At 53.4% G+C, this 25,097-nt stretch overlaps 26 non-coding genes across 26 annotated transcripts; 17 read left to right on the top strand and 9 right to left on the bottom strand.

Moving 5' to 3' along the window:
* Window positions 1–140: 140 nt before the first annotated feature.
* Window positions 141–223, bottom strand: TRNAL-UAA (transfer RNA leucine (anticodon UAA)). The gene has a single exon. It is a non-coding gene; the product is annotated as a tRNA-Leu (tRNA).
* A 243-nt stretch (window positions 224–466) lies between these two features.
* Window positions 467–538, top strand: TRNAE-UUC (transfer RNA glutamic acid (anticodon UUC)). The gene has a single exon. It is a non-coding gene; the product is annotated as a tRNA-Glu (tRNA).
* Window positions 539–1,168: 630 nt separating this feature from the next.
* Window positions 1,169–1,240, top strand: TRNAE-CUC (transfer RNA glutamic acid (anticodon CUC)). The gene has a single exon. It is a non-coding gene; the product is annotated as a tRNA-Glu (tRNA).
* A 1,126-nt stretch (window positions 1,241–2,366) lies between these two features.
* Window positions 2,367–2,449, bottom strand: TRNAL-UAA (transfer RNA leucine (anticodon UAA)). Its single transcript has one exon. It is a non-coding gene; the product is annotated as a tRNA-Leu (tRNA).
* Window positions 2,450–2,692: 243 nt separating this feature from the next.
* TRNAE-UUC (transfer RNA glutamic acid (anticodon UUC)) lies at window positions 2,693–2,764 on the top strand. Its single transcript has one exon. It is a non-coding gene; the product is annotated as a tRNA-Glu (tRNA).
* A 1,822-nt stretch (window positions 2,765–4,586) lies between these two features.
* TRNAL-UAA (transfer RNA leucine (anticodon UAA)) lies at window positions 4,587–4,669 on the bottom strand. Its single transcript has one exon. It is a non-coding gene; the product is annotated as a tRNA-Leu (tRNA).
* A 243-nt stretch (window positions 4,670–4,912) lies between these two features.
* TRNAE-UUC (transfer RNA glutamic acid (anticodon UUC)) lies at window positions 4,913–4,984 on the top strand. Its single transcript has one exon. It is a non-coding gene; the product is annotated as a tRNA-Glu (tRNA).
* A 630-nt stretch (window positions 4,985–5,614) lies between these two features.
* TRNAE-CUC (transfer RNA glutamic acid (anticodon CUC)) lies at window positions 5,615–5,686 on the top strand. Its single transcript has one exon. It is a non-coding gene; the product is annotated as a tRNA-Glu (tRNA).
* Window positions 5,687–6,812: 1,126 nt separating this feature from the next.
* TRNAL-UAA (transfer RNA leucine (anticodon UAA)) lies at window positions 6,813–6,895 on the bottom strand. The gene has a single exon. It is a non-coding gene; the product is annotated as a tRNA-Leu (tRNA).
* A 243-nt stretch (window positions 6,896–7,138) lies between these two features.
* TRNAE-UUC (transfer RNA glutamic acid (anticodon UUC)) lies at window positions 7,139–7,210 on the top strand. Its single transcript has one exon. It is a non-coding gene; the product is annotated as a tRNA-Glu (tRNA).
* A 4,053-nt stretch (window positions 7,211–11,263) lies between these two features.
* Window positions 11,264–11,346, bottom strand: TRNAL-UAA (transfer RNA leucine (anticodon UAA)). The gene has a single exon. It is a non-coding gene; the product is annotated as a tRNA-Leu (tRNA).
* A 945-nt stretch (window positions 11,347–12,291) lies between these two features.
* Window positions 12,292–12,363, top strand: TRNAE-CUC (transfer RNA glutamic acid (anticodon CUC)). The gene has a single exon. It is a non-coding gene; the product is annotated as a tRNA-Glu (tRNA).
* Window positions 12,364–13,815: 1,452 nt separating this feature from the next.
* TRNAE-UUC (transfer RNA glutamic acid (anticodon UUC)) lies at window positions 13,816–13,887 on the top strand. Its single transcript has one exon. It is a non-coding gene; the product is annotated as a tRNA-Glu (tRNA).
* Window positions 13,888–14,517: 630 nt separating this feature from the next.
* TRNAE-CUC (transfer RNA glutamic acid (anticodon CUC)) lies at window positions 14,518–14,589 on the top strand. Its single transcript has one exon. It is a non-coding gene; the product is annotated as a tRNA-Glu (tRNA).
* A 1,126-nt stretch (window positions 14,590–15,715) lies between these two features.
* TRNAL-UAA (transfer RNA leucine (anticodon UAA)) lies at window positions 15,716–15,798 on the bottom strand. Its single transcript has one exon. It is a non-coding gene; the product is annotated as a tRNA-Leu (tRNA).
* Window positions 15,799–16,041: 243 nt separating this feature from the next.
* TRNAE-UUC (transfer RNA glutamic acid (anticodon UUC)) lies at window positions 16,042–16,113 on the top strand. The gene has a single exon. It is a non-coding gene; the product is annotated as a tRNA-Glu (tRNA).
* A 1,822-nt stretch (window positions 16,114–17,935) lies between these two features.
* On the bottom strand, window positions 17,936–18,018 carry TRNAL-UAA (transfer RNA leucine (anticodon UAA)). The gene has a single exon. It is a non-coding gene; the product is annotated as a tRNA-Leu (tRNA).
* A 243-nt stretch (window positions 18,019–18,261) lies between these two features.
* TRNAE-UUC (transfer RNA glutamic acid (anticodon UUC)) lies at window positions 18,262–18,333 on the top strand. Its single transcript has one exon. It is a non-coding gene; the product is annotated as a tRNA-Glu (tRNA).
* Window positions 18,334–18,963: 630 nt separating this feature from the next.
* Window positions 18,964–19,035, top strand: TRNAE-CUC (transfer RNA glutamic acid (anticodon CUC)). The gene has a single exon. It is a non-coding gene; the product is annotated as a tRNA-Glu (tRNA).
* Window positions 19,036–20,161: 1,126 nt separating this feature from the next.
* On the bottom strand, window positions 20,162–20,244 carry TRNAL-UAA (transfer RNA leucine (anticodon UAA)). Its single transcript has one exon. It is a non-coding gene; the product is annotated as a tRNA-Leu (tRNA).
* A 243-nt stretch (window positions 20,245–20,487) lies between these two features.
* TRNAE-UUC (transfer RNA glutamic acid (anticodon UUC)) lies at window positions 20,488–20,559 on the top strand. Its single transcript has one exon. It is a non-coding gene; the product is annotated as a tRNA-Glu (tRNA).
* Window positions 20,560–21,189: 630 nt separating this feature from the next.
* On the top strand, window positions 21,190–21,261 carry TRNAE-CUC (transfer RNA glutamic acid (anticodon CUC)). Its single transcript has one exon. It is a non-coding gene; the product is annotated as a tRNA-Glu (tRNA).
* Window positions 21,262–22,713: 1,452 nt separating this feature from the next.
* On the top strand, window positions 22,714–22,785 carry TRNAE-UUC (transfer RNA glutamic acid (anticodon UUC)). Its single transcript has one exon. It is a non-coding gene; the product is annotated as a tRNA-Glu (tRNA).
* Window positions 22,786–23,415: 630 nt separating this feature from the next.
* TRNAE-CUC (transfer RNA glutamic acid (anticodon CUC)) lies at window positions 23,416–23,487 on the top strand. Its single transcript has one exon. It is a non-coding gene; the product is annotated as a tRNA-Glu (tRNA).
* A 1,126-nt stretch (window positions 23,488–24,613) lies between these two features.
* Window positions 24,614–24,696, bottom strand: TRNAL-UAA (transfer RNA leucine (anticodon UAA)). The gene has a single exon. It is a non-coding gene; the product is annotated as a tRNA-Leu (tRNA).
* Window positions 24,697–24,939: 243 nt separating this feature from the next.
* Window positions 24,940–25,011, top strand: TRNAE-UUC (transfer RNA glutamic acid (anticodon UUC)). Its single transcript has one exon. It is a non-coding gene; the product is annotated as a tRNA-Glu (tRNA).
* The last annotated feature ends 86 nt before the right edge of the window (window positions 25,012–25,097 follow it).

Below are 25,097 nucleotides of genomic sequence, written 5' to 3'. Positions count from 1 at the left end.
CTAAGTGCAGAGTAGCAGCAGACCCCACAGCTGAGACGTGAATTGGGACTGTTAAGGAAGGGCACTGGGAGGGTGAGGAGGGCAGAGGAAAATGCTTTACAAAAGCATCTGCAAGTTCCTACACACCCGCTGAAAACCCATACCAGGGATGGGGCTCGAACCCATGCGGACAACTGTCCATTGGATCTTAAGTCCAACGCCTTAACCACTCGGCCACCCTGGTGAGACCCTAGGCCCTGCCTTACTCAGCTCCCTTTTCATGCTGGCTGCTCCAGCGCAGGCTGTCCAGCAAGAGGTGATTGCAGAGTAAAAAGGCTTTTGCAGGAGGATAAAGGTAATTGCTTATGACAAACACACTGTGTGACACCTAACTTTTCCCCACTCGTACTTTATGGGCAATCTATACAGTGGAGTTAGCTTAGTCACAATAAGGAAGTGAGCAAGGCAGGCTCACAAGAGCATCTCCTCCCTGGTGGTCTAGTGGCTAGGATTCGGCGCTTTCACCGCCGCGGCCCGGGTTCGATTCCCGGTCAGGGAAGATCCCTCTAAGACGTAGACGTGCGTAATTTGTCCACGCAGCTCAGCTTTTTTTAATCGAAGGTCCTTAAAAAGGCACCCCGACCTATAGACGAAAGCAGAGGAAAGGGGCTGGGTCCCCTGTGTCCCAGGTTGCTTTGCTCCCATTGCCCTCAGCCACCTTCATGCGCACGCAGTCCCCCACCCAGTCAGGTGCTCTATGTGGGCGTAAAGTGCAGTACCAGCTCATCAGAAAGGTAAATTGCTGGAAAACCCGGCTGCGATGTATACATCTACTTTGGAGCACTCTTCTCCCTTGCACTCTTGAATCGGTCATTCGCAATGTATTCTTCCAGCAAGCTGAATAACGAGGTAGGTGTGAGAAGGTGTACCAGCTGTCTTTGAGCTATCAGCGGCCACTAGGTGTCCCTCTTGTGATTTCCCGGGGATCCCGATTGTACAGGAATTCGTCGGTTCAGTAGCACGGGGGAGGGGATGGCCTGTGCTTGGAAGTGACAAACAGTCTGGTGGAATCATGAGTGTTTTTTCAAGTTCTGATTCATATTCGCTGTAGAATAAAATATGCTTTCAGCCCCCATGAGCTTTGTCACTAGGAGAGCAGTGTAGGAACTTTTGCTGTATGGCTGTGGGTTCCCTGGTGGTCTAGTGGTTAGGATTCGGCGCTCTCACCGCCGCGGCCCGGGTTCGATTCCCGGTCAGGGAACAGTCCTTCTTCTGCCCTTGAATGCTTTTCCTTCCCGCAGGTCAGGGCTTCTCAAAATGAATTTGCTTTTCTGACAAACAGTTTGCCTAGCATCCCGCAATCTGGCTCCTAATTTGATTTTCGCAAGGTTCCCTTTGAGTTGCTTTCCTCGGCGGGAGGAAAATCTCTTGTGCAAGGCTCTTGAGGAAGTGAGATTCTGTATTCCGAGGTGCGCTTCTTTTCGTAGGCTTCTGACCACATGGTGTGCGGCAGGAAGTCATCTTTGACAGGGCCGCAGGCTTTGTCTCCAAATGGCATCCCGGACCCACTGCAACCCACCTTTTTGCTGAAACGGAAGTCTGGTTCAGGGTAAGAAAAAGCTGAGCTGCACGTACCGAAAGCAGCAGAGCCCAGCGGCGGAGAGGGTGTGGCCAGGGCTGTCTGATTTGCATAGTGACCAGTGGCATCTTGGGAATGTACAGGCTTTGGAGCCTAACGGGTGCTGCAGGGGTCTGCCTGGCCGGAGAAATGCCTGTCTGGCGCTCCCCTCAGGACACACGTGTCTTCCGTTCGAGCATGGAGGGTGAGGGACATGGGTCACCCTCATATACAGGGGTGTGGGCATGGGCAGGATGGGGCGTGGGGGACCCGTCAGGGCATTGCCCGTTTGGAAGCCCGTTCGGAAGGCAAGAGGAGGCGGAGGCGGAGGCGGGAATCTCTGCTCAATTTTTTCCCGAGGCCTGGGGACAAGCCTTTGCACATTTGATCCAGCCGGGCCTGCATCAGCAGATCCTGCTCCGATGGCAAGGGAGAGCCTGCAGGTGTAAATCAAAGAAAGGGGAGAAATCCGCAAGAGGCGGGTTAACAAATTCCAGTGGCAGGCCCATGTTCCCCAGGAAGCAAGTACTTCCTCCTGCTCCCTTCAGTGGGAAAAGACATAGGAGGTGTATTTCTCTAAGCAGGGGCTCTGCGTAGGTGGCACTGCATTGCTTTGGGAAGCATCCATGCTAAGTGCAGAGTAGCAGCAGACCCCACAGCTGAGACGTGAATTGGGACTGTTAAGGAAGGGCACTGGGAGGGTGAGGAGGGCAGAGGAAAATGCTTTAAAAAAGCATCTGCAAGTTCCTACACACCCGCTGAAAACCCATACCAGGGATGGGGCTCGAACCCATGCGGACAACTGTCCATTGGATCTTAAGTCCAACGCCTTAACCACTCGGCCACCCTGGTGAGACCCTAGGCCCTGCCTTACTCAGCTCCCTTTTCATGCTGGCTGCTCCAGCGCAGGCTGTCCAGCAAGAGGTGATTGCAGAGTAAAAAGGCTTTTGCAGGAGGATAAAGGTAATTGCTTATGACAAACACACTGTGTGACACCTAACTTTTCCCCACTCGTACTTTATGGGCAATCTATACAGTGGAGTTAGCTTAGTCACAATAAGGAAGTGAGCAAGGCAGGCTCCCAAGAGCATCTCCTCCCTGGTGGTCTAGTGGCTAGGATTCGGCGCTTTCACCGCCGCGGCCCGGGTTCGATTCCCGGTCAGGGAAGATCCCTCTAAGACGTAGACGTGCGTAATTTGTCCACGCAGCTCAGCTTTTTTTAATCGAAGGTCCTTAAAAAGGCACCCCGACCTATAGACGAAAGCAGAGGAAAGGGGCTGGGTCCCCTGTGTCCCAGGTTGCTTTGCTCCCATTGCCCTCAGCCACCTTCATGCGCACGCAGTCCCCCACCCAGTCAGGTGCTCTATGTGGGCGTAAAGTGCAGTACCAGCTCATCAGAAAGGTAAATTGCTGGAAAACCCGGCTGCGATGTATACATCTACTTTGGAGCACTCTTCTCCCTTGCACTCTTGAATCGGTCATTCGCAATGTATTCTTCCAGCAAGCTGAATAACGAGGTAGGTGTGAGAAGGTGTACCAGCTGTCTTTGAGCTATCAGCGGCCACTAGGTGTCCCTCTTGTGATTTCCCGGGGATCCCGATTGTACAGGAATTTGTCGGTTCAGTAGCACGGGGGAGGGGATGGCCTGTGCTTGGAAGTGACAAACAGTCTGGTGGAATCATGAGTGTTTTTTCAAGTTCTGATTCATATTCGCTGTAGAATAAAATATGCTTTCAGCCCCCATGAGCTTTGTCACTAGGAGAGCAGTGTAGGAACTTTTGCAGTATGGCTGTGGGTTCCCTGGTGGTCTAGTGGTTAGGATTCGGCGCTCTCACCGCCGCGGCCTGGGTTCGATTCCCGGTCAGGGAACAGTCCTTCTTCTGCCCTTGAATGCTTTTCCTTCCCGCAGGTCAGGGCTTCTCAAAATGAATTTGCTTTTCTGACAAACAGTTTGCCTAGCATCCCGCAATCTGGCTCCTAATTTGATTTTCGCAAGGTTCCCTTTGAGTTGCTTTCCTCGGCGGGAGGAAAATCTCTTGTGCAAGGCTCTTGAGGAAGTGAGATTCTGTATTCCGAGGTGCGCTTCTTTTCGTAGGCTTCTGACCACATGGTGTGCGGCAGGAAGTCATCTTTGACAGGGCCGCAGGCTTTATCTCCAAATGGCATCCCGGACGCACTGCAACCCACCTTTTTGCTGAAACGGAAGTCTGGTTCAGGGTAATAGAAAGCTGAGCTGCACGTACCGAAAGCAGCAGAGCCCAGCGGCGGAGAGGGTGTGGCCAGGGCTGTCTGATTTGCATAGTGACCAGTGGCATCTTGGGAATGTACAGGCTTTGGAGCTTAACGGGTGCTGCAGGGGTCTGCCTGGCCGGAGAAATGCCTGTCTGGCGCTCCCCTCAGGACACACGTGTCTTCCGTTCGAGCATGGAGGGTGAGGGACATGGGTCACCCTCATATACAGGGGTGTGGGCATGGGCAGGATGGGGCGTGGGGGACCCGTCAGGGCATTGCCCGTTTGGAAGCCCGTTTGGAAGGCAAGAGGAGGCGGAGGCGGGAATCTCTGCTCAATTTTTTCCCGAGGCCTGGGGACAAGCCTTTGCACTTTTGATCCAGCCGGGCCTGCATCAGCAGATCCTGCTCCGATGGCAAGGGAGAGCCTGCAGGTGTAAATCAAAGAAAGGGGAGAAATCCGCAAGAGGCTGGTTAACAAATTCCAGTGGCAGGCCCATGTTCCCCAGGAAGCAAGTACTTCCTCCTGCTCCCTTCAGTGGGAAAAGACATAGGAGGTGTATTTCTCTAAGCAGGGGCTCTGCGTAGGTGGCACTGCATTGCTTTGGCAAGCATCCATGCTAAGTGCAGAGTAGCAGCAGACCCCACAGCTGAGACGTGAATTGGGACTGTTAAGGAAGGGCACTGGGAGGGTGAGGAGGGCAGAGGAAAATGCTTTACAAAAGCATCTGCAAGTTCCTACACACCCGCTGAAAACCCATACCAGGGATGGGGCTCGAACCCATGCGGACAACTGTCCATTGGATCTTAAGTCCAACGCCTTAACCACTCGGCCACCCTGGTGAGACCCTAGGCCCTGCCTTACTCAGCTCCCTTTTCATGCTGGCTGCTCCAGCGCAGGCTGTCCAGCAAGAGGTGATTGCAGAGTAAAAAGGCTTTTGCAGGAGGATAAAGGTAATTGCTTATGACAAACACACTGTGTGACACCTAACTTTTCCCCACTCGTACTTTATGGGCAATCTATACAGTGGAGTTAGCTTAGTCACAATAAGGAAGTGAGCAAGGCAGGCTCACAAGAGCATCTCCTCCCTGGTGGTCTAGTGGCTAGGATTCGGCGCTTTCACCGCCGCGGCCCGGGTTCGATTCCCGGTCAGGGAAGATCCCTCTAAGACGTAGACGTGCGTAATTTGTCCACGCAGCTCAGCTTTTTTTAATCGAAGGTCCTTAAAAAGGCACCCCGACCTATAGACGAAAGCAGAGGAAAGGGGCTGGGTCCCCTGTGTCCCAGGTTGCTTTGCTCCCATTGCCCTCAGCCACCTTCATGCGCACGCAGTCCCCCACCCAGTCAGGTGCTCTATGTGGGCGTAAAGTGCAGTACCAGCTCATCAGAAAGGTAAATTGCTGGAAAACCCGGCTGCGATGTATACATCTACTTTGGAGCACTCTTCTCCCTTGCACTCTTGAGTCGGTCATTCGCAATGTATTCTTCCAGCAAGCTGAATAACGAGGTAGGTGTGAGAAGGTGTACCAGCTGTCTTTGAGCTATCAGCGGCCACTAGGTGTCCCTCTTGTGATTTCCCGGGGATCCCGATTGTACAGGAATTCGTCGGTTCAGTAGCACGGGGGAGGGGATGGCCTGTGCTTGGAAGTGACAAACAGTCTGGTGGAATCATGAGTGTTTTTTCAAGTTCTGATTCATATTCGCTGTAGAATAAAATATGCTTTCAGCCCCCATGAGCTTTGTCACTAGGAGAGCAGTGTAGGAACTTTTGCTGTATGGCTGTGGGTTCCCTGGTGGTCTAGTGGTTAGGATTCGGCGCTCTCACCGCCGCGGCCCGGGTTCGATTCCCGGTCAGGGAACAGTCCTTCTTCTGCCCTTGAATGCTTTTCCTTCCCGCAGGTCAGGGCTTCTCAAAATGAATTTGCTTTTCTGACAAACAGTTTGCCTAGCATCCCGCAATCTGGCTCCTAATTTGATTTTCGCAAGGTTCCCTTTGAGTTGCTTTCCTCGGCGGGAGGAAAATCTCTTGTGCAAGGCTCTTGAGGAAGTGAGATTCTGTATTCCGAGGTGCGCTTCTTTTCGTAGGCTTCTGACCACATGGTGTGCGGCAGGAAGTCATCTTTGACAGGGCCGCAGGCTTTGTCTCCAAATGGCATCCCGGACCCACTGCAACCCACCTTTTTGCTGAAACGGAAGTCTGGTTCAGGGTAAGAAAAAGCTGAGCTGCACGTACCGAAAGCAGCAGAGCCCAGCGGCGGAGAGGGTGTGGCCAGGGCTGTCTGATTTGCATAGTGACCAGTGGCATCTTGGGAATGTACAGGCTTTGGAGCCTAACGGGTGCTGCAGGGGTCTGCCTGGCCGGAGAAATGCCTGTCTGGCGCTCCCCTCAGGACACACGTGTCTTCCGTTCGAGCATGGAGGGTGAGGGACATGGGTCACCCTCATATACAGGGGTGTGGGCATGGGCAGGATGGGGCGTGGGGGACCCGTCAGGGCATTGCCCGTTTGGAAGCCCGTTCGGAAGGCAAGAGGAGGCGGAGGCGGAGGCGGGAATCTCTGCTCAATTTTTTCCCGAGGCCTGGGGACAAGCCTTTGCACATTTGATCCAGCCGGGCCTGCATCAGCAGATCCTGCTCCGATGGCAAGGGAGAGCCTGCAGGTGTAAATCAAAGAAAGGGGAGAAATCCGCAAGAGGCGGGTTAACAAATTCCAGTGGCAGGCCCATGTTCCCCAGGAAGCAAGTACTTCCTCCTGCTCCCTTCAGTGGGAAAAGACATAGGAGGTGTATTTCTCTAAGCAGGGGCTCTGCGTAGGTGGCACTGCATTGCTTTGGGAAGCATCCATGCTAAGTGCAGAGTAGCAGCAGACCCCACAGCTGAGACGTGAATTGGGACTGTTAAGGAAGGGCACTGGGAGGGTGAGGAGGGCAGAGGAAAATGCTTTAAAAAAGCATCTGCAAGTTCCTACACACCCGCTGAAAACCCATACCAGGGATGGGGCTCGAACCCATGCGGACAACTGTCCATTGGATCTTAAGTCCAACGCCTTAACCACTCGGCCACCCTGGTGAGACCCTAGGCCCTGCCTTACTCAGCTCCCTTTTCATGCTGGCTGCTCCAGCGCAGGCTGTCCAGCAAGAGGTGATTGCAGAGTAAAAAGGCTTTTGCAGGAGGATAAAGGTAATTGCTTATGACAAACACACTGTGTGACACCTAACTTTTCCCCACTCGTACTTTATGGGCAATCTATACAGTGGAGTTAGCTTAGTCACAATAAGGAAGTGAGCAAGGCAGGCTCCCAAGAGCATCTCCTCCCTGGTGGTCTAGTGGCTAGGATTCGGCGCTTTCACCGCCGCGGCCCGGGTTCGATTCCCGGTCAGGGAAGATCCCTCTAAGACGTAGACGTGCGTAATTTGTCCACGCAGCTCAGCTTTTTTTAATCGAAGGTCCTTAAAAAGGCACCCCGACCTATAGACGAAAGCAGAGGAAAGGGGCTGGGTCCCCTGTGTCCCAGGTTGCTTTGCTCCCATTGCCCTCAGCCACCTTCATGCGCACGCAGTCCCCCACCCAGTCAGGTGCTCTATGTGGGCGTAAAGTGCAGTACCAGCTCATCAGAAAGGTAAATTGCTGGAAAACCCGGCTGCGATGTATACATCTACTTTGGAGCACTCTTCTCCCTTGCACTCTTGAATCGGTCATTCGCAATGTATTCTTCCAGCAAGCTGAATAACGAGGTAGGTGTGAGAAGGTGTACCAGCTGTCTTTGAGCTATCAGCGGCCACTAGGTGTCCCTCTTGTGATTTCCCGGGGATCCCGATTGTACAGGAATTTGTCGGTTCAGTAGCACGGGGGAGGGGATGGCCTGTGCTTGGAAGTGACAAACAGTCTGGTGGAATCATGAGTGTTTTTTCAAGTTCTGATTCATATTCGCTGTAGAATAAAATATGCTTTCAGCCCCCATGAGCTTTGTCACTAGGAGAGCAGTGTAGGAACTTTTGCAGTATGGCTGTGGGTTCCCTGGTGGTCTAGTGGTTAGGATTCGGCGCTCTCACCGCCGCGGCCTGGGTTCGATTCCCGGTCAGGGAACAGTCCTTCTTCTGCCCTTGAATGCTTTTCCTTCCCGCAGGTCAGGGCTTCTCAAAATGAATTTGCTTTTCTGACAAACAGTTTGCCTAGCATCCCGCAATCTGGCTCCTAATTTGATTTTCGCAAGGTTCCCTTTGAGTTGCTTTCCTCGGCGGGAGGAAAATCTCTTGTGCAAGGCTCTTGAGGAAGTGAGATTCTGTATTCCGAGGTGCGCTTCTTTTCGTAGGCTTCTGACCACATGGTGTGCGGCAGGAAGTCATCTTTGACAGGGCCGCAGGCTTTATCTCCAAATGGCATCCCGGACGCACTGCAACCCACCTTTTTGCTGAAACGGAAGTCTGGTTCAGGGTAATAGAAAGCTGAGCTGTACGTACCGAAAGCAGCAGAGCCCAGCGGCGGAGAGGGTGTGGCCAGGGCTGTCTGATTTGCATAGTGACCAGTGGCATCTTGGGAATGTACAGGCTTTGGAGCTTAACGGGTGCTGCAGGGGTCTGCCTGGCCGGAGAAATGCCTGTCTGGCGCTCCCCTCAGGACACACGTGTCTTCCGTTCGAGCATGGAGGGTGAGGGACATGGGTCACCCTCATATACAGGGGTGTGGGCATGGGCAGGATGGGGCGTGGGGGACCCGTCAGGGCATTGCCCGTTTGGAAGCCCGTTCGGAAGGCAAGAGGAGGCGGAGGCGGAGGCGGGAATCTCTGCTCAATTTTTTCCCGAGGCCTGGGGACAAGCCTTTGCACATTTGATCCAGCCGGGCCTGCATCAGCAGATCCTGCTCCGATGGCAAGGGAGAGCCTGCAGGTGTAAATCAAAGAAAGGGGAGAAATCCGCAAGAGGCGGGTTAACAAATTCCAGTGGCAGGCCCATGTTCCCCAGGAAGCAAGTACTTCCTCCTGCTCCCTTCAGTGGGAAAAGACATAGGAGGTGTATTTCTCTAAGCAGGGGCTCTGCGTAGGTGGCACTGCATTGCTTTGGGAAGCATCCATGCTAAGTGCAGAGTAGCAGCAGACCCCACAGCTGAGACGTGAATTGGGACTGTTAAGGAAGGGCACTGGGAGGGTGAGGAGGGCAGAGGAAAATGCTTTACAAAAGCATCTGCAAGTTCCTACACACCCGCTGAAAACCCATACCAGGGATGGGGCTCGAACCCATGCGGCCAACTGTCCATTGGATCTTAAGTCCAACGCCTTAACCACTCGGCCACCCTGGTGAGACCCTAGGCCCTGCCTTACTCAGCTCCCTTTTCATGCTGGCTGCTCCAGCGCAGGCTGTCCAGCAAGAGGTGATTGCAGAGTAAAAAGGCTTTTGCAGGAGGATAAAGGTAATTGCTTATGACAAACACACTGTGTGACACCTAACTTTTCCCCACTCGTACTTTATGGGCAATCTATACAGTGGAGTTAGCTTAGTCACAATAAGGAAGTGAGCAAGGCAGGCTCACAAGAGCATCTCCTCCCTGGTGGTCTAGTGGCTAGGATTCGGTGCTTTCACCGCCGCGGCCCGGGTTCGATTCCCGGTCAGGGAAGATCCCTCTAAGACGTAGACGTGCGTAATTTGTCCACGCAGCTCAGCTTTTTTTAATCGAAGGTCCTTAAAAAGGCACCCCGACCTATAGACGAAAGCAGAGGAAAGGGGCTGGGTCCCCTGTGTCCCAGGTTGCTTTGCTCCCATTGCCCTCAGCCACCTTCATGCGCACGCAGTCCCCCACCCAGTCAGGTGCTCTATGTGGGCGTAAAGTGCAGTACCAGCTCATCAGAAAGGTAAATTGCTGGAAAACCCGGCTGCGATGTATACATCTACTTTGGAGCACTCTTCTCCCTTGCACTCTTGAATCGGTCATTCGCAATGTATTCTTCCAGCAAGCTGAATAACGAGGTAGGTGTGAGAAGGTGTACCAGCTGTCTTTGAGCTATCAGCGGCCACTAGGTGTCCCTCTTGTGATTTCCCGGGGATCCCGATTGTACAGGAATTCGTCGGTTCAGTAGCACGGGGGAGGGGATGGCCTGTGCTTGGAAGTGACAAACAGTCTGGTGGAATCATGAGTGTTTTTTCAAGTTCTGATTCATATTCGCTGTAGAATAAAATATGCTTTCAGCCCCCATGAGCTTTGTCACTAGGAGAGCAGTGTAGGAACTTTTGCTGTATGGCTCTGGGTTCCCTGGTGGTCTAGTGGTTAGGATTCGGCACTCTCACCGCCGCGGCCCGGGTTCGATTCCCGGTCAGGGAACAGTCCTTCTTCTGCCCTTGAATGCTTTTCCTTCCCGCAGGTCAGGGCTTCTCAAAATGAATTTGCTTTTCTGACAAACAGTTTGCCTAGCATCCCGCAATCTGGCTCCTAATTTGATTTTCGCAAGGTTCCCTTTGAGTTGCTTTCCTCGGCGGGAGGAAAATCTCTTGTGCAAGGCTCTTGAGGAAGTGAGATTCTGTATTCCGAGGTGCGCTTCTTTTCGTAGGCTTCTGACCACATGGTGTGCGGCAGGAAGTCATCTTTGACAGGGCCGCAGGCTTTGTCTCCAAATGGCATCCCGGACCCACTGCAACCCACCTTTTTGCTGAAACGGAAGTCTGGTTCAGGGTAAGAAAAAGCTGAGCTGCACGTACCGAAAGCAGCAGAGCCCAGCGGCGGAGAGGGTGTGGCCAGGGCTGTCTGATTTGCATAGTGACCAGTGGCATCTTGGGAATGTACAGGCTTTGGAGCCTAACGGGTGCTGCAGGGGTCTGCCTGGCCGGAGAAATGCCTGTCTGGCGCTCCCCTCAGGACACACGTGTCTTCCGTTCGAGCATGGAGGGTGAGGGACATGGGTCACCCTCATATACAGGGGTGTGGGCATGGGCAGGATGGGGCGTGGGGGACCCGTCAGGGCATTGCCCGTTTGGAAGCCCGTTCGGAAGGCAAGAGGAGGCGGAGGCGGAGGCGGGAATCTCTGCTCAATTTTTTCCCGAGGCCTGGGGACAAGCCTTTGCACATTTGATCCAGCCGGGCCTGCATCAGCAGATCCTGCTCCGATGGCAAGGGAGAGCCTGCAGGTGTAAATCAAAGAAAGGGGAGAAATCCGCAAGAGGCGGGTTAACAAATTCCAGTGGCAGGCCCATGTTCCCCAGGAAGCAAGTACTTCCTCCTGCTCCCTTCAGTGGGAAAAGACATAGGAGGTGTATTTCTCTAAGCAGGGCTCTGCGTAGGTGGCACTGCATTGCTTTGGGAAGCATCCATGCTAAGTGCAGAGTAGCAGCAGACCCCACAGCTGAGACGTGAATTGGGACTGTTAAGGAAGGGCACTGGGAGGGTGAGGAGGGCAGAGGAAAATGCTTTAAAAAAGCATCTGCAAGTTCCTACACACCCGCTGAAAACCCATACCAGGGATGGGGCTCGAACCCATGCGGACAACTGTCCATTGGATCTTAAGTCCAACGCCTTAACCACTCGGCCACCCTGGTGAGACCCTAGGCCCTGCCTTACTCAGCTCCCTTTTCATGCTGGCTGCTCCAGCGCAGGCTGTCCAGCAAGAGGTGATTGCAGAGTAAAAAGGCTTTTGCAGGAGGATAAAGGTAATTGCTTATGACAAACACACTGTGTGACACCTAACTTTTCCCCACTCGTACTTTATGGGCAATCTATACAGTGGAGTTAGCTTAGTCACAATAAGGAAGTGAGCAAGGCAGGCTCACAAGAGCATCTCCTCCCTGGTGGTCTAGTGGCTAGGATTCGGCGCTTTCACCGCCGCGGCCCGGGTTTGATTCCCGGTCAGGGAAGATCCCTCTAAGACGTAGACGTGCGTAATTTGTCCACGCAGCTCAGCTTTTTTTAATCGAAGGTCCTTAAAAAGGCACCCCGACCTATAGACGAAAGCAGAGGAAAGGGGCTGGGTCCCCTGTGTCCCAGGTTGCTTTGCTCCCATTGCCCTCAGCCACCTTCATGCGCACGCAGTCCCCCACCCAGTCAGGTGCTCTATGTGGGCGTAAAGTGCAGTACCAGCTCATCAGAAAGGTAAATTGCTGGAAAACCCGGCTGCGATGTATACATCTACTTTGGAGCACTCTTCTCCCTTGCACTCTTGAATCGGTCATTTGCAATGTATTCTTCCAGCAAGCTGAATAACGAGGTAGGTGTGAGAAGGTGTACCAGCTGTCTATGAGCTATCAGCGGCCACTAGGTGTCCCTCTTGTGATTTCCCGGGGATCCCGATTGTACAGGAATTCGTCGGTTCAGTAGCACGGGGGAGGGGATGGCCTGTGCTTGGAAGTGACAAACAGTCTGGTGGAATCATGAGTGTTTTTTCAAGTTCTGATTCATATTCACTGTAGAATAAAATATGCTTTCAGCCCCCATGAGCTTTGTCACTAGGAGAGCAGTGTAGGAACTTTTGCTGTATGGCTGTGGGTTCCCTGGTGGTCTAGTGGTTAGGATTCGGCGCTCTCACCGCCGCGGCCCGGGTTCGATTCCCGGTCAGGGAACAGTCCTTCTTCTGCCCTTGAATGCTTTTCCTTCCCGCAGGTCAGGGCTTCTCAAAATGAATTTGCTTTTCTGACAAACAGTTTGCCTAGCATCCCGCAATCTGGCTCCTAATTAGATTTTCGCAAGGTTCCCTTTGAGTTGCTTTCCTCGGCGGGAGGAAAATCTCTTGTGCAAGGCTCTTGAGGAAGTGAGATTCTGTATTCCGAGGTGCGCTTCTTTTCGTAGGCTTCTGACCACATGGTGTGCGGCAGGAAGTCATCTTTGACAGGGCCGCAGGCTTTATCTCCAAATGGCATCCCGGACGCACTGCAACCCACCTTTTTGCTGAAACGGAAGTCTGGTTCAGGGTAATAGAAAGCTGAGCTGTACGTACCGAAAGCAGCAGAGCCCAGCGGCGGAGAGGGTGTGGCCAGGGCTGTCTGATTTGCATAGTGACCAGTGGCATCTTGGGAATGTACAGGCTTTGGAGCTTAACGGGTGCTGCAGGGGTCTGCCTGGCCGGAGAAATGCCTGTCTGGCGCTCCCCTCAGGACACACGTGTCTTCCGTTCGAGCATGGAGGGTGAGGGACATGGGTCACCCTCATATACAGGGGTGTGGGCATGGGCAGGATGGGGCGTGGGGGACCCGTCAGGGCATTGCCCGTTTGGAAGCCCGTTCGGAAGGCAAGAGGAGGCGGAGGCGGAGGCGGGAATCTCTGCTCAATTTTTTCCCGAGGCCTGGGGACAAGCCTTTGCACATTTGATCCAGCCGGGCCTGCATCAGCAGATCCTGCTCCGATGGCAAGGGAGAGCCTGCAGGTGTAAATCAAAGAAAGGGGAGAAATCCGCAAGAGGCGGGTTAACAAATTCCAGTGGCAGGCCCATGTTCCCCAGGAAGCAAGTACTTCCTCCTGCTCCCTTCAGTGGGAAAAGACATAGGAGGTGTATTTCTCTAAGCAGGGGCTCTGCGTAGGTGGCACTGCATTGCTTTGGGAAGCATCCATGCTAAGTGCAGAGTAGCAGCAGACCCCACAGCTGAGACGTGAATTGGGACTGTTAAGGAAGGGCACTGGGAGGGTGAGGAGGGCAGAGGAAAATGCTTTACAAAAGCATCTGCAAGTTCCTACACACCCGCTGAAAACCCATACCAGGGATGGGGCTCGAACCCATGCGGCCAACTGTCCATTGGATCTTAAGTCCAACGCCTTAACCACTCGGCCACCCTGGTGAGACCCTAGGCCCTGCCTTACTCAGCTCCCTTTTCATGCTGGCTGCTCCAGCGCAGGCTGTCCAGCAAGAGGTGATTGCAGAGTAAAAAGGCTTTTGCAGGAGGATAAAGGTAATTGCTTATGACAAACACACTGTGTGACACCTAACTTTTCCCCACTCGTACTTTATGGGCAATCTATACAGTGGAGTTAGCTTAGTCACAATAAGGAAGTGAGCAAGGCAGGCTCACAAGAGCATCTCCTCCCTGGTGGTCTAGTGGCTAGGATTCGGCGCTTTCACCGCCGCGGCCCGGGTTCGATTCCCGGTCAGGGAAGATCCCTCTAAGACGTAGACGTGCGTAATTTGTCCACGCAGCTCAGCTTTTTTTAATCGAAGGTCCTTAAAAAGGCACCCCGACCTATAGACGAAAGCAGAGGAAAGGGGCTGGGTCCCCTGTGTCCCAGGTTGCTTTGCTCCCATTGCCCTCAGCCACCTTCATGCGCACGCAGTCCCCCACCCAGTCAGGTGCTCTATGTGGGCGTAAAGTGCAGTACCAGCTCATCAGAAAGGTAAATTGCTGGAAAACCCGGCTGCGATGTATACATCTACTTTGGAGCACTCTTCTCCCTTGCACTCTTGAATCGGTCATTCGCAATGTATTCTTCCAGCAAGCTGAATAACGAGGTAGGTGTGAGAAGGTGTACCAGCTGTCTTTGAGCTATCAGCGGCCACTAGGTGTCCCTCTTGTGATTTCCCGGGGATCCCGATTGTACAGGAATTCGTCGGTTCAGTAGCACGGGGGAGGGGATGGCCTGTGCTTGGAAGTGACAAACAGTCTGGTGGAATCATGAGTGTTTTTTCAAGTTCTGATTCATATTCGCTGTAGAATAAAATATGCTTTCAGCCCCCATGAGCTTTGTCACTAGGAGAGCAGTGTAGGAACTTTTGCTGTATGGCTGTGGGTTCCCTGGTGGTCTAGTGGTTAGGATTCGGCGCTCTCACCGCCGCGGCCCGGGTTCGATTCCCGGTCAGGGAACAGTCCTTCTTCTGCCCTTGAATGCTTTTCCTTCCCGCAGGTCAGGGCTTCTCAAAATGAATTTGCTTTTCTGACAAACAGTTTGCCTAGCATCCCGCAATCTGGCTCCTAATTTGATTTTCGCAAGGTTCCCTTTGAGTTGCTTTCCTCGGCGGGAGGAAAATCTCTTGTGCAAGGCTCTTGAGGAAGTGAGATTCTGTATTCCGAGGTGCGCTTCTTTTCGTAGGCTTCTGACCACATGGTGTGCGGCAGGAAGTCATCTTTGACAGGGCCGCAGGCTTTGTCTCCAAATGGCATCCCGGACCCACTGCAACCCACCTTTTTGCTGAAACGGAAGTCTGGTTCAGGGTAAGAAAAAGCTGAGCTGCACGTACCGAAAGCAGCAGAGCCCAGCGGCGGAGAGGGTGTGGCCAGGGCTGTCTGATTTGCATAGTGACCAGTGGCATCTTGGGAATGTACAGGCTTTGGAGCCTAACGGGTGCTGCAGGGGTCTGCCTGGCCGGAGAAATGCCTGTCTGGCGCTCCCCTCAGGACACACGTGTCTTCCGTTCGAGCATGGAGGGTGAGGGACATGGGTCACCCTCATATACAGGGGTGTGGGCATGGGCAGGATGGGGCGTGGGGGACCCGTCAGGGCATTGCCCGTTTGGAAGCCCGTTCGGAAGGCAAGAGGAGGCGGAGGCGGAGGCGGGAATCTCTGCTCAATTTTTTCCCGAGGCCTGGGGACAAGCCTTTGCACATTTGATCCAGCCGGGCCTGCATCAGCAGATCCTGCTCCGATGGCAAGGGAGAGCCTGCAGGTGTAAATCAAAGAAAGGGGAGAAATCCGCAAGAGGCGGGTTAACAAATTCCAGTGGCAGGCCCATGTTCCCCAGGAAGCAAGTACTTCCTCCTGCTCCCTTCAGTGGGAAAAGACATAGGAGGTGTATTTCTCTAAGCAGGGGCTCTGCGTAGGTGGCACTGCATTGCTTTGGGAAGCATCCATGCTAAGTGCAGAGTAGCAGCAGACCCCACAGCTGAGACGTGAATTGGGACTGTTAAGGAAGGGCACTGGGAGGGTGAGGAGGGCAGAGGAAAATGCTTTAAAAAAGCATCTGCAAGTTCCTACACACCCGCTGAAAACCCATACCAGGGATGGGGCTCGAACCCATGCGGACAACTGTCCATTGGATCTTAAGTCCAACGCCTTAACCACTCGGCCACCCTGGTGAGACCCTAGGCCCTGCCTTACTCAGCTCCCTTTTCATGCTGGCTGCTCCAGCGCAGGCTGTCCAGCAAGAGGTGATTGCAGAGTAAAAAGGCTTTTGCAGGAGGATAAAGGTAATTGCTTATGACAAACACACTGTGTGACACCTAACTTTTCCCCACTCGTACTTTATGGGCAATCTATACAGTGGAGTTAGCTTAGTCACAATAAGGAAGTGAGCAAGGCAGGCTCCCAAGAGCATCTCCTCCCTGGTGGTCTAGTGGCTAGGATTCGGCGCTTTCACCGCCGCGGCCCGGGTTCGATTCCCGGTCAGGGAAGATCCCTCTAAGACGTAGACGTGCGTAATTTGTCCACGCAGCTCAGCTTTTTTTAATCGAAGGTCCTTAAAAAGGCACCCCGACCTATAGACGAAAGCAGAGGAAAGGGGCTGGGTCCCCTGTGTCCCAGGTTGCTTTGCTCCCATTGCCCTCAGCCACCTTCATGCGCACGCAGTCCCCCACCCAGTCAGGTGCTCTATGTGGGCGTAAAGTGCAGTACCAGCTCATCAGAAAGGTAAATTGCTGGAAAACCCGGCTGCGATGTATACATCTACTTTGGAGCACTCTTCTCCCTTGCACTCTTGAATCGGTCATTCGCAATGTATTCTTCCAGCAAGCTGAATAACGAGGTAGGTGTGAGAAGGTGTACCAGCTGTCTTTGAGCTATCAGCGGCCACTAGGTGTCCCTCTTGTGATTTCCCGGGGATCCCGATTGTACAGGAATTTGTCGGTTCAGTAGCACGGGAGAGGGGATGGCCTGTGCTTGGAAGTGACAAACAGTCTGGTGGAATCATGAGTGTTTTTTCAAGTTCTGATTCATATTCGCTGTAGAATAAAATATGCTTTCAGCCCCCATGAGCTTTGTCACTAGGAGAGCAGTGTAGGAACTTTTGCAGTATGGCTGTGGGTTCCCTGGTGGTCTAGTGGTTAGGATTCGGCGCTCTCACCGCCGCGGCCTGGGTTCGATTCCCGGTCAGGGAACAGTCCTTCTTCTGCCCTTGAATGCTTTTCCTTCCCGCAGGTCAGGGCTTCTCAAAATGAATTTGCTTTTCTGACAAACAGTTTGCCTAGCATCCCGCAATCTGGCTCCTAATTTGATTTTCGCAAGGTTCCCTTTGAGTTGCTTTCCTCGGCGGGAGGAAAATCTCTTGTGCAAGGCTCTTGAGGAAGTGAGATTCTGTATTCCGAGGTGCGCTTCTTTTCGTAGGCTTCTGACCACATGGTGTGCGGCAGGAAGTCATCTTTGACAGGGCCGCAGGCTTTATCTCCAAATGGCATCCCGGACGCACTGCAACCCACCTTTTTGCTGAAACGGAAGTCTGGTTCAGGGTAATAGAAAGCTGAGCTGCACGTACCGAAAGCAGCAGAGCCCAGCGGCGGAGAGGGTGTGGCCAGGGCTGTCTGATTTGCATAGTGACCAGTGGCATCTTGGGAATGTACAGGCTTTGGAGCTTAACGGGTGCTGCAGGGGTCTGCCTGGCCGGAGAAATGCCTGTCTGGCGCTCCCCTCAGGACACACGTGTCTTCCGTTCGAGCATGGAGGGTGAGGGACATGGGTCACCCTCATATACAGGGGTGTGGGCATGGGCAGGATGGGGCGTGGGGGACCCGTCAGGGCATTGCCCGTTTGGAAGCCCGTTTGGAAGGCAAGAGGAGGCGGAGGCGGGAATCTCTGCTCAATTTTTTCCCGAGGCCTGGGGACAAGCCTTTGCACTTTTGATCCAGCCGGGCCTGCATCAGCAGATCCTGCTCCGATGGCAAGGGAGAGCCTGCAGGTGTAAATCAAAGAAAGGGGAGAAATCCGCAAGAGGCTGGTTAACAAATTCCAGTGGCAGGCCCATGTTCCCCAGGAAGCAAGTACTTCCTCCTGCTCCCTTCAGTGGGAAAAGACATAGGAGGTGTATTTCTCTAAGCAGGGGCTCTGCGTAGGTGGCACTGCATTGCTTTGGCAAGCATCCATGCTAAGTGCAGAGTAGCAGCAGACCCCACAGCTGAGACGTGAATTGGGACTGTTAAGGAAGGGCACTGGGAGGGTGAGGAGGGCAGAGGAAAATGCTTTACAAAAGCATCTGCAAGTTCCTACACACCCGCTGAAAACCCATACCAGGGATGGGGCTCGAACCCATGCGGACAACTGTCCATTGGATCTTAAGTCCAACGCCTTAACCACTCGGCCACCCTGGTGAGACCCTAGGCCCTGCCTTACTCAGCTCCCTTTTCATGCTGGCTGCTCCAGCGCAGGCTGTCCAGCAAGAGGTGATTGCAGAGTAAAAAGGCTTTTGCAGGAGGATAAAGGTAATTGCTTATGACAAACACACTGTGTGACACCTAACTTTTCCCCACTCGTACTTTATGGGCAATCTATACAGTGGAGTTAGCTTAGTCACAATAAGGAAGTGAGCAAGGCAGGCTCACAAGAGCATCTCCTCCCTGGTGGTCTAGTGGCTAGGATTCGGCGCTTTCACCGCCGCGGCCCGGGTTCGATTCCCGGTCAGGGAAGATCCCTCTAAGACGTAGACGTGCGTAATTTGTCCACGCAGCTCAGCTTTTTTTAATCGAAGGTCCTTAAAAAGGCACCCCGACCTATAGACGAAAGCAGAGGAAAGGGGCTGGGTCCCCTGTGTCCCAGGTTGCTTTGCTCCCATTGCCCTCAGCCACCTTCATGCGCACGCAGTCCCCCACCCAGTCAGGTGCTCTATGTGGGCGTAAAGTGCAGTACCAGCTCATCAGAAAGGTAAATTGCTGGAAAACCCGGCTGCGATGTATACATCTACTTTGGAGCACTCTTCTCCCTTGCACTCTTGAGTCGGTCATTCGCAATGTATTCTTCCAGCAAGCTGAATAACGAGGTAGGTGTGAGAAGGTGTACCAGCTGTCTTTGAGCTATCAGCGGCCACTAGGTGTCCCTCTTGTGATTTCCCGGGGATCCCGATTGTACAGGAATTCGTCGGTTCAGTAGCACGGGGGAGGGGATGGCCTGTGCTTGGAAGTGACAAACAGTCTGGTGGAATCATGAGTGTTTTTTCAAGTTCTGATTCATATTCGCTGTAGAATAAAATATGCTTTCAGCCCCCATGAGCTTTGTCACTAGGAGAGCAGTGTAGGAACTTTTGCTGTATGGCTGTGGGTTCCCTGGTGGTCTAGTGGTTAGGATTCGGCGCTCTCACCGCCGCGGCCCGGGTTCGATTCCCGGTCAGGGAACAGTCCTTCTTCTGCCCTTGAATGCTTTTCCTTCCCGCAGGTCAGGGCTTCTCAAAATGAATTTGCTTTTCTGACAAACAGTTTGCCTAGCATCCCGCAATCTGGCTCCTAATTTGATTTTCGCAAGGTTCCCTTTGAGTTGCTTTCCTCGGCGGGAGGAAAATCTCTTGTGCAAGGCTCTTGAGGAAGTGAGATTCTGTATTCCGAGGTGCGCTTCTTTTCGTAGGCTTCTGACCACATGGTGTGCGGCAGGAAGTCATCTTTGACAGGGCCGCAGGCTTTGTCTCCAAATGGCATCCCGGACCCACTGCAACCCACCTTTTTGCTGAAACGGAAGTCTGGTTCAGGGTAAGAAAAAGCTGAGCTGCACGTACCGAAAGCAGCAGAGCCCAGCGGCGGAGAGGGTGTGGCCAGGGCTGTCTGATTTGCATAGTGACCAGTGGCATCTTGGGAATGTACAGGCTTTGGAGCCTAACGGGTGCTGCAGGGGTCTGCCTGGCCGGAGAAATGCCTGTCTGGCGCTCCCCTCAGGACACACGTGTCTTCCGTTCGAGCATGGAGGGTGAGGGACATGGGGCACCCTCATATACAGGGGTGTGGGCATGGGCAGGATGGGGCGTGGGGGACCCGTCAGGGCATTGCCCGTTTGGAAGCCCGTTCGGAAGGCAAGAGGAGGCGGAGGCGGAGGCGGGAATCTCTGCTCAATTTTTTCCCGAGGCCTGGGGACAAGCCTTTGCACATTTGATCCAGCCGGGCCTGCATCAGCAGATCCTGCTCCGATGGCAAGGGAGAGCCTGCAGGTGTAAATCAAAGAAAGGGGAGAAATCCGCAAGAGGCGGGTTAACAAATTCCAGTGGCAGGCCCATGTTCCCCAGGAAGCAAGTACTTCCTCCTGCTCCCTTCAGTGGGAAAAGACATAGGAGGTGTATTTCTCTAAGCAGGGGCTCTGCGTAGGTGGCACTGCATTGCTTTGGGAAGCATCCATGCTAAGTGCAGAGTAGCAGCAGACCCCACAGCTGAGACGTGAATTGGGACTGTTAAGGAAGGGCACTGGGAGGGTGAGGAGGGCAGAGGAAAATGCTTTAAAAAAGCATCTGCAAGTTCCTACACACCCGCTGAAAACCCATACCAGGGATGGGGCTCGAACCCATGCGGACAACTGTCCATTGGATCTTAAGTCCAACGCCTTAACCACTCGGCCACCCTGGTGAGACCCTAGGCCCTGCCTTACTCAGCTCCCTTTTCATGCTGGCTGCTCCAGCGCAGGCTGTCCAGCAAGAGGTGATTGCAGAGTAAAAAGGCTTTTGCAGGAGGATAAAGGTAATTGCTTATGACAAACACACTGTGTGACACCTAACTTTTCCCCACTCGTACTTTATGGGCAATCTATACAGTGGAGTTAGCTTAGTCACAATAAGGAAGTGAGCAAGGCAGGCTCCCAAGAGCATCTCCTCCCTGGTGGTCTAGTGGCTAGGATTCGGCGCTTTCACCGCCGCGGCCCGGGTTCGATTCCCGGTCAGGGAAGATCCCTCTAAGACGTAGACGTGCGTAATTTGTCCACGCAGCTCAGCTTTTTTTAATCGAAGGTCCTTAAAAAGGCACCCCGACCTATAGACGAAAGCAGAGGAAAGGGGCTGGGTCCCCTGTGTCCCAGGTTGCTTTGCTCCCATTGCCCTCAGCCACCTTCATGCGCACGCAGTCCCCCACCCAGTCAGGTGCTCTATGTGGGCGTAAAGTGCAGTACCAGCTCATCAGAAAGGTAAATTGCTGGAAAACCCGGCTGCGATGTATACATCTACTTTGGAGCACTCTTCTCCCTTGCACTCTTGAATCGGTCATTTGCAATGTATTCTTCCAGCAAGCTGAATAACGAGGTAGGTGTGAGAAGGTGTACCAGCTGTCTATGAGCTATCAGCGGCCACTAGGTGTCCCTCTTGTGATTTCCCGGGGATCCCGATTGTACAGGAATTCGTCGGTTCAGTAGCACGGGGGAGGGGATGGCCTGTGCTTGGAAGTGACAAACAGTCTGGTGGAATCATGAGTGTTTTTTCAAGTTCTGATTCATATTCACTGTAGAATAAAATATGCTTTCAGCCCCCATGAGCTTTGTCACTAGGAGAGCAGTGTAGGAACTTTTGCTGTATGGCTGTGGGTTCCCTGGTGGTCTAGTGGTTAGGATTCGGCGCTCTCACCGCCGCGGCCCGGGTTCGATTCCCGGTCAGGGAACAGTCCTTCTTCTGCCCTTGAATGCTTTTCCTTCCCGCAGGTCAGGGCTTCTCAAAATGAATTTGCTTTTCTGACAAACAGTTTGCCTAGCATCCCGCAATCTGGCTCCTAATTAGATTTTCGCAAGGTTCCCTTTGAGTTGCTTTCCTCGGCGGGAGGAAAATCTCTTGTGCAAGGCTCTTGAGGAAGTGAGATTCTGTATTCCGAGGTGCGCTTCTTTTCGTAGGCTTCTGACCACATGGTGTGCGGCAGGAAGTCATCTTTGACAGGGCCGCAGGCTTTATCTCCAAATGGCATCCCGGACGCACTGCAACCCACCTTTTTGCTGAAACGGAAGTCTGGTTCAGGGTAATAGAAAGCTGAGCTGTACGTACCGAAAGCAGCAGAGCCCAGCGGCGGAGAGGGTGTGGCCAGGGCTGTCTGATTTGCATAGTGACCAGTGGCATCTTGGGAATGTACAGGCTTTGGAGCTTAACGGGTGCTGCAGGGGTCTGCCTGGCCGGAGAAATGCCTGTCTGGCGCTCCCCTCAGGACACACGTGTCTTCCGTTCGAGCATGGAGGGTGAGGGACATGGGTCACCCTCATATACAGGGGTGTGGGCATGGGCAGGATGGGGCGTGGGGGACCCGTCAGGGCATTGCCCGTTTGGAAGCCCGTTCGGAAGGCAAGAGGAGGCGGAGGCGGAGGCGGGAATCTCTGCTCAATTTTTTCCCGAGGCCTGGGGACAAGCCTTTGCACATTTGATCCAGCCGGGCCTGCATCAGCAGATCCTGCTCCGATGGCAAGGGAGAGCCTGCAGGTGTAAATCAAAGAAAGGGGAGAAATCCGCAAGAGGCGGGTTAACAAATTCCAGTGGCAGGCCCATGTTCCCCAGGAAGCAAGTACTTCCTCCTGCTCCCTTCAGTGGGAAAAGACATAGGAGGTGTATTTCTCTAAGCAGGGGCTCTGCGTAGGTGGCACTGCATTGCTTTGGGAAGCATCCATGCTAAGTGCAGAGTAGCAGCAGACCCCACAGCTGAGACGTGAATTGGGACTGTTAAGGAAGGGCACTGGGAGGGTGAGGAGGGCAGAGGAAAATGCTTTACAAAAGCATCTGCAAGTTCCTACACACCCGCTGAAAACCCATACCAGGGATGGGGCTCGAACCCATGCGGCCAACTGTCCATTGGATCTTAAGTCCAACGCCTTAACCACTCGGCCACCCTGGTGAGACCCTAGGCCCTGCCTTACTCAGCTCCCTTTTCATGCTGGCTGCTCCAGCGCAGGCTGTCCAGCAAGAGGTGATTGCAGAGTAAAAAGGCTTTTGCAGGAGGATAAAGGTAATTGCTTATGACAAACACACTGTGTGACACCTAACTTTTCCCCACTCGTACTTTATGGGCAATCTATACAGTGGAGTTAGCTTAGTCACAATAAGGAAGTGAGCAAGGCAGGCTCACAAGAGCATCTCCTCCCTGGTGGTCTAGTGGCTAGGATTCGGCGCTTTCACCGCCGCGGCCCGGGTTCGATTCCCGGTCAGGGAAGATCCCTCTAAGACGTAGACGTGCGTAATTTGTCCACGCAGCTCAGCTTTTTTTAATCGAAGGTCCTTAAAAAGGCACCCCGACCTATAGACGAAAGCAGAGGAAAGGGGCTGGGTCCCCTGTGTCCCAGGTTGCTTTGCTCCCATTGCCCTCAGCCACCTTCATGCGCACGCAGTCCCCCACCCAGTCAGGTGCTCTATGTGGGCGTAAAGTGCAGTACCAGCTCATCAGAAAGGTAAATTGCTGGAAAACCCGGCTGCGATGTATACATCTACTTTGGAGCACTCTTCTCCCTTGCACTCTTGAATCGGTCATTCGCAATGTATTCTTCCAGCAAGCTGAATAACGAGGTAGGTGTGAGAAGGTGTACCAGCTGTCTTTGAGCTATCAGCGGCCACTAGGTGTCCCTCTTGTGATTTCCCGGGGATCCCGATTGTACAGGAATTCGTCGGTTCAGTAGCACGGGGGAGGGGATGGCCTGTGCTTGGAAGTGACAAACAGTCTGGTGGAATCATGAGTGTTTTTTCAAGTTCTGATTCATATTCGCTGTAGAATAAAATATGCTTTCAGCCCCCATGAGCTTTGTCACTAGGAGAGCAGTGTAGGAACTTTTGCTGTATGGCTGTGGGTTCCCTGGTGGTCTAGTGGTTAGGATTCGGCGCTCTCACCGCCGCGGCCCGGGTTCGATTCCCGGTCAGGGAACAGTCCTTCTTCTGCCCTTGAATGCTTTTCCTTCCCGCAGGTCAGGGCTTCTCAAAATGAATTTGCTTTTCTGACAAACAGTTTGCCTAGCATCCCGCAATCTGGCTCCTAATTTGATTTTCGCAAGGTTCCCTTTGAGTTGCTTTCCTCGGCGGGAGGAAAATCTCTTGTGCAAGGCTCTTGAGGAAGTGAGATTCTGTATTCCGAGGTGCGCTTCTTTTCGTAGGCTTCTGACCACATGGTGTGCGGCAGGAAGTCATCTTTGACAGGGCCGCAGGCTTTGTCTCCAAATGGCATCCCGGACCCACTGCAACCCACCTTTTTGCTGAAACGGAAGTCTGGTTCAGGGTAAGAAAAAGCTGAGCTGCACGTACCGAAAGCAGCAGAGCCCAGCGGCGGAGAGGGTGTGGCCAGGGCTGTCTGATTTGCATAGTGACCAGTGGCATCTTGGGAATGTACAGGCTTTGGAGCCTAACGGGTGCTGCAGGGGTCTGCCTGGCCGGAGAAATGCCTGTCTGGCGCTCCCCTCAGGACACACGTGTCTTCCGTTCGAGCATGGAGGGTGAGGGACATGGGTCACCCTCATATACAGGGGTGTGGGCATGGGCAGGATGGGGCGTGGGGGACCCGTCAGGGCATTGCCCGTTTGGAAGCCCGTTCGGAAGGCAAGAGGAGGCGGAGGCGGAGGCGGGAATCTCTGCTCAATTTTTTCCCGAGGCCTGGGGACAAGCCTTTGCACATTTGATCCAGCCGGGCCTGCATCAGCAGATCCTGCTCCGATGGCAAGGGAGAGCCTGCAGGTGTAAATCAAAGAAAGGGGAGAAATCCGCAAGAGGCGGGTTAACAAATTCCAGTGGCAGGCCCATGTTCCCCAGGAAGCAAGTACTTCCTCCTGCTCCCTTCAGTGGGAAAAGACATAGGAGGTGTATTTCTCTAAGCAGGGGCTCTGCGTAGGTGGCACTGCATTGCTTTGGGAAGCATCCATGCTAAGTGCAGAGTAGCAGCAGACCCCACAGCTGAGACGTGAATTGGGACTGTTAAGGAAGGGCACTGGGAGGGTGAGGAGGGCAGAGGAAAATGCTTTAAAAAAGCATCTGCAAGTTCCTACACACCCGCTGAAAACCCATACCAGGGATGGGGCTCGAACCCATGCGGACAACTGTCCATTGGATCTTAAGTCCAACGCCTTAACCACTCGGCCACCCTGGTGAGACCCTAGGCCCTGCCTTACTCAGCTCCCTTTTCATGCTGGCTGCTCCAGCGCAGGCTGTCCAGCAAGAGGTGATTGCAGAGTAAAAAGGCTTTTGCAGGAGGATAAAGGTAATTGCTTATGACAAACACACTGTGTGACACCTAACTTTTCCCCACTCGTACTTTATGGGCAATCTATACAGTGGAGTTAGCTTAGTCACAATAAGGAAGTGAGCAAGGCAGGCTCCCAAGAGCATCTCCTCCCTGGTGGTCTAGTGGCTAGGATTCGGCGCTTTCACCGCCGCGGCCCGGGTTCGATTCCCGGTCAGGGAAGATCCCTCTAAGACGTAGACGTGCGTAATTTGTCCACGCAGCTCAGCTTTTTTTAATCGAAGGTCCTTAAAAAGGCACCCCGACCT

This window comes from Triturus cristatus, chromosome 5_2, assembly GCF_964204655.1.
Source record: "Triturus cristatus chromosome 5_2, aTriCri1.1, whole genome shotgun sequence".
Taxonomy (NCBI): Eukaryota; Metazoa; Chordata; class Amphibia; order Caudata; family Salamandridae; genus Triturus; species Triturus cristatus.
Note: the sequence above shows the minus strand (reverse complement) of the source record. Positions and strands in the feature narration are given on the sequence as shown.